This window comes from Macaca fascicularis, chromosome 9 (assembly GCF_037993035.2).
Source record: "Macaca fascicularis isolate 582-1 chromosome 9, T2T-MFA8v1.1".
Lineage (NCBI taxonomy): Eukaryota > Metazoa > Chordata > Mammalia > Primates > Cercopithecidae > Macaca > Macaca fascicularis.
This window is the reverse complement of record NC_088383.1, coordinates 29,714,580-29,720,492: the sequence shown is the minus strand read 5'-3', so window position 1 is coordinate 29,720,492 and position 5,913 is coordinate 29,714,580. Positions and strand designations below refer to the sequence as shown.

The 5,913-nt window shown below is 44.4% G+C and overlaps 1 pseudogene; it reads right to left on the bottom strand.

The window, feature by feature from the left end:
• Positions 1–5,176: 5,176 nt before the first annotated feature.
• Positions 5,177–5,662, bottom strand: LOC102122085 (large ribosomal subunit protein eL22 pseudogene; annotated as a pseudogene).
• Positions 5,663–5,913: the final 251 nt, after the last annotated feature.

Genomic DNA, 5,913 nt, shown 5'->3' with positions numbered 1-5,913 from the left:
CAGAGTTTTACCCTGGAAGCTTTGCCAGAATTTCCTTCTTGTCTGAGGTCCAAAGTTTCTGGCTGGAATTTTATAACAAAATATGCATTGTTTCCACTGGGGTTTATACCAGAAATAATTAGGTAAAATGGTGGTATAATAAAAACAATGCAGCTTTTGTAAATCATTGTTGCTAAACTTCACAACTTGCAGTGTTTGAAGAACTGAACTAAGTTAGCTGCTGCCAGTTACCGGGAGAAACCATGACTGACATATAAGCGCCCTTATTTGGTTTGATTATCACAGTTTTAGAAACCTGTGACCCAAAACACTGTCCATTCTCCACATTTAATATTTTATTTACTATCCTCCCTGGAGTAGATTTGAGGGTTAACAAAATGCTTGCAAAGCACTTTCAGGTGATCAAAGGAAAGTACCTAAGTAACACTCCACTTAGCAGAATAACAACAAATCAGTTAAAATTAAAAATTTAAGGCCGGGCGCGGTGGCTCAAGCCTGTAATCCCAGCACTTTGGGAGGCCGAGACGGGTGGATCACGAGGTCAGGAGATCGAGACCATCCTGGCTAACACGGTGAAACCCCGTCTCTACTAAGAAATACAAAAAAAAAACTAGCCGGGCGAGGTGGCGGGCGCCTGTAGTCCCAGCTACCTGGGAGGCTGAGGCCGGAGAATGGCGTGAACCCGGAAGGCGGAGCTTGCAGTGAGCTGAGATCCGGCCACTGCACTCCAGCCTGGGCTACAGAGTGAGACTCCGTCTCAAAAAAAAAAAAAAAAAAAAAAAAATTTAAATACATACACACGTGCTGCTTAACAACAGACACATTCTGAGAACATCATCATTAGGTGATTTTGTCATTGCGGGAACATCATAAAGTACACGTTCGTAAACCTGGACGGCACAGCCTACTCCACACCCAGGCTACATGGTGTGGCCTATTGTTCCCAGACTACAAACCTCTACAGCGGGAGATTATACTGAATATTTTAGGCAATTAGAACACAATGGTAAGTATTTGCGTATCTAAACATAGAAAAGTTACAGTAAAAATATGAAAAAATGATAAATAGGCCAGGCATGGTGGCTCACGCCTATAATCCCAGCATTTTGGGAGGCCGAGGTGGGCAGATCACCTGAGGTCAGGAGTTCGAGACCAGCCTGACCAACATGGAGAAACCCTGTCTCTACTAAAAAAAATAGGAAATTAGCTGGGTGTGGTGGCGCATGCCTGTAATCCCAGCTACTCAGGAGGCTGAGGCAGAAGAATCGCTTGAACCTGGGAGGTGGAGGTTGTGGTGAGCTGAGATCACACCATTGCACTCCAGCCTGGGCAACAAGAGCGAAACTCCATCTCAAAAAATAAAAATTAAAAAAGATAACTAATGGTCCACCTATCTAGCACACTTACCATGAATGGAGGTTGCAGGACTGGAAGTCACTCTGAGTGAGCCAGTGAATGAGTGAATGTGAAGGCCTCGGACGTTCCTGTACACGACTGTAGACTTCATAAACACAGCACACTTAGGCTACACTAAGTTTATTTTTAAAAGTTCTCTTTCTTCAACAATACATTAACCTTAGCTTACTGCAACTTATTTACTTTATGAACTGTAATTTTTTAAACTGACTCTTGTAATAGCAGCTTAAAACACAAACACTGTACAGCTATACAAAAATATTTTCTTAAGCATTTTTGTTAAAAACTGAGACACACACATGAGCTTACGCCTACACAGGGTCAGGATCATCAATACCACTGCTTTCCCCTCTACAGCTTGTCCCACTGGAAGGTCTTCAGAGGTAATAACATGCATGGAGCTGTCATCTTCGATGGTAACAAAGCCTTCTTCTGGAATACCTGAAGGACCTGCCTGAAGCTGTTTTACAGTTAACTTTTTTTGAATAAGTAGGAGCATACTCTACAATAACATTAAAAAGTATAGTACATACATTAAGCAGTAACATAGATGTTTGTTATTATCAGGTATTATGCACTGTACCTACGTTTATGTGCTAGACTTTTATATGACTGGCAGTACAGTTGGTTTGCTTACACCAGCATCACACAAGCATGTGAGTAATGCGTGAGTAATGCATTGCACTTTGACATTACGACAGCTATGATCACTAGGGGATATGAATTTTCAGCTCCATTATAATCTTATGGGGCCACCCTAGCATAGCTATCTATGAACAAAATGTCATTATGCAGCACGATTGCATATAATTTAAAAATAAATGATATTTAAAAATTGTATAAATGCTCACGCCTGTAATCCCAGCACTTTGGGAGGCTGAGAAGGGCAGATCACGAGGTCAGGAGATCGAGACCATCCTGGCTAACATGGTGAAACCCTGTCTCTACTAAAAATACAAAAAATTGGCCAGGCGTGGTGGCGGGCACCTGTAGTCCCAGCTACTTGGGAGGCTGAGGCAGGAGAATGGCGTGAACCTGGGAGGCTGAGCTTTCAGTGAGCAGAGATGGTGCCACTGCACTCCAGCCTGGGTGACAGAGTGAGACTCCATCTCAAAAATAAAATAAAATAAAATAAAATAATAAATATGAAACATCTTCAGAACAACTGAATTTTTAAAAGACTAAGTTTAGACTACCTTATGATATTTTACTTTTTTGAAAATTGGTTACCCAAATTTATTGTCTAATTTGGTGCTACTCAAAGTATGGCCCATGGAATGGTAATATCAGCATCGAGAAGCTTCTTAGAAATGAAAACCCTCAGGTGAAACTATTGAATCAGATTCAGAACAACCGAATAAGAATCCATGAAGCCCCAAGACTCTGGGTTTCAATTCCTCCAGGTGATTTTCATGCATGCTGAAGTTTGAGAATTACTAATATTAACTCAGCGCTGCTCAAAAGCAATGTACAAGCTAAGGACTGAATTATATCCCAGTCCCAAATTAATATGTGTAAGCCCTATTCTCCAAGGGGACATCTGGAGACAAGGTCTTTAGGAACTAATTAAGGTCAAATTAAGAGTGGGGACCTAATCCAACAAGACTATGGCCTTATAAGGAGAGGAAAAGAGAGAGAAATATTTCTCTCTCTCTCTCTCTCTCTCTCTGCCATGTGAGGGCACGGTCAGAAGGTGACCTGCTGCAAGCCAGGAAGAGGGCCCTCCCCCGCCCCTGACCACGCTAGCACCCTGATCTTGAACTTCCAGCCTACAGAAGTGTGAGAAGATAAATTTCTGCTGTCCGAGTCACCCAGTCTATGGTATTTTGTTATGATACCCTGAGCAGATAATTACAGTACATGAGAACCATCTGGGGACCTGGTTAAAACAGATTATTGGCCAGGGGTGGTGGCTCATACCAGTAATCTCGACACTTTGGGAGGCCAAGGTGGGCAGATCACAAGGTCAAGAGATGGAGACCATCCTGGCCAACATGGAGAAACCCCGTCTCTACTAAAAATACAAAAATTAGCTGGGTATGGTGGCGGGCACCTGTAGTTCCAGCTACTCAGGAGGCTGAGGCAGGAGAATCGCTTGAACCCAGGAGGCAGAGGTTGCAGTGAGCCGAGAGCGTGCCACTACACTCCAGCCTGGCGACAGTGCGAGACTCTGTCTCAAAAAAAAAAAAAAGAAAAAAAAAGAAAAACAAACAAACAAACAAGCAAAACAGATTCTTATATTCTTATTCAGTAAGTCAGGGGATGGGGTGGACCTCCCAGGCATTGCCATTTCCCAGTCTGAGTCCATGAACCAGGAAAATGGCATTGCCTGGGGGACTTTCCATTTCATCTAGAACCAAATTCAAACTGTTCATTTGACCTTCAAGACCCTACAGATCAGGAGCTCACCATCCCTCTGACTTCATCTTGTCCCTCCCTGTCTCTCACCACACTTCAGCTTTCCATCCTCCTGTCTTCTCCCCAGACAGGCTGGGCTTCCTTTCCTCTTCTTCCCGCCTCAGGACCTTGGCACTTGCCTTATCTTCTGCCTCTGCCCCACGCTGAATGATGGGTTCCTTCTCATCGTTCTTGCTCAGCCCCAGTATCTTCTCAGACAGAACACAACCACCCTGGATAAGGGGACACATCTCCGGTCCCTGCTCTGCCACCCCTCCCTCAGCCTTTCCTAGCCTTTGTCTCCATCAGAAACAATTTGGTGCTATTATAAATGGTCTATTATCTGTCTCCTCAACAAGAATGCAGCCTCCACAACGGCAAACTCTTGTCTCTCTTGTTCATCTAAAAATATTTGTTGGTTGAATAAATTAGGTGATAATGTAACTCCTGATAAGGGCGAAATATTGTAATAATAGGAATACTCCATTCCCTCATATGTGGGTAAATGAAGACATCAGATTCATGTGCTGGGTGTTTACTGAAGTCCTTATGTTGCCTGGCCCCTGGTTTTGGGCTCCCTGCTGTTCTCTCCCTTAGCCAATATCCCTTGGTTGTATCGGAGCCAGGTTGAGCAGGCGAGAACAGACATCCAGAGCTTCAAGGACATCAATCGCTGGGTCATGACATCAGTTTTGAAACTGGCCAGGGAAGAGTGCCGGGCCCCACTGCAGCCCCTCAATCAGTCTTCTTCCCCCACTGTCATGACTGAAACTTGCCCCAGCTTTTCAACTCAGCACCACGTCTTCCTGCCTCTAAGCCAAGCCCCGATTCCAGCGTGTGGGGCTGGTGCTTGGACACACTGTCTGCTTTGTGCTCCTGGCCTCCCATGGGATACTAAATTCTGCCCCCACTGGCTCCTGCCTCAAGAACTGCTTGTGGTCCTGCCATGAATGAAAGAATAAATGAATACATTACACAGAAACAAGATGCTGTCAGCTCACACCAACTCACGAGAGCACACGGCACGCATCTCTTTCCAGTTGCACATTCAGTGGCTTCCTTCACAGTGAGAGCTTGCAATACTCCACACTGGGAGTATTTATACCACAGAAATCAGCAAATGCTTCAAACCAGGACTATGCTTCCCCAGAGACCCAGTTGTTAAATATTTACCAGCACCCCACTGGCTGAAGTCTATCTAACGTGAAAAAGCTTCTGCTCTCTAGAGGCCTCCTGCTGCTCTGCAGACCGATCTAGAGGAATGTATCACCGGGAGGCCTCCATCCATCCCCCACCACCCAGGCCTGAGTTACCCTGGGCAACTGCCTGCTCAAATTTCTGTTCCTGATTCATGCAACCCAGGTTATTTTATTTTATTTTATTTTTTTGGTTCCCAAGTTTTATTCAAGAACTCATACAAAATATTCCGGATAAATGAAATTTAATCCTCATCTTCCTCCCCTTCTTCGTCCTGGTTAATCTGGAAGTCATGTAATTCGTAACTCTCTTTACTGTTAGCAACTATGCGCAACCAGTCACATAGATGATTATTATTCAAATATTTTTTGGTGAGATATTTCAAATACCTTTTGGAGAAGGTCACCTCAGATGTCACGGTGATCTTGCTCTTGCTCCTTTCCATGGTCACCACCCCTCCACCAAGGTTCCCAGCTTTTCCGTTCACTTTGATCCTTTCTCGCAAAAACTGCTCAAAATTGGCAGCATCCATGATTCCATCTTCTACAGGGTGAGTGCAATCAAGAGTGAACTTCAGAACCTGCTTCTTTTTTTCGCCCCCCTTCGCCACAAGCTTTTTCACAGGAGCCATGGCAGCAGCGGAGTTAGAAAGGGCTGCAACCAGTTCATTTAACGGTAGTCCTCGCTCCTTGAATCCTCTCACTGTACACACTTGCCTTAGTTCAGGCTGCCTTCACAAAATACCTTAGACTGGATAATTTATAATAATAGAAATATATTTTGCACGGTTCTGGAGGTTGGGAAGTCCAAGAGCAAGGCACTGGCAGGTTCAGTGTCTGGAAAGGGCTTGCTTTCTGCTTCCGTGATGAGCTCTCATGTGGCAGAAGATGTGAATGCTGTGTC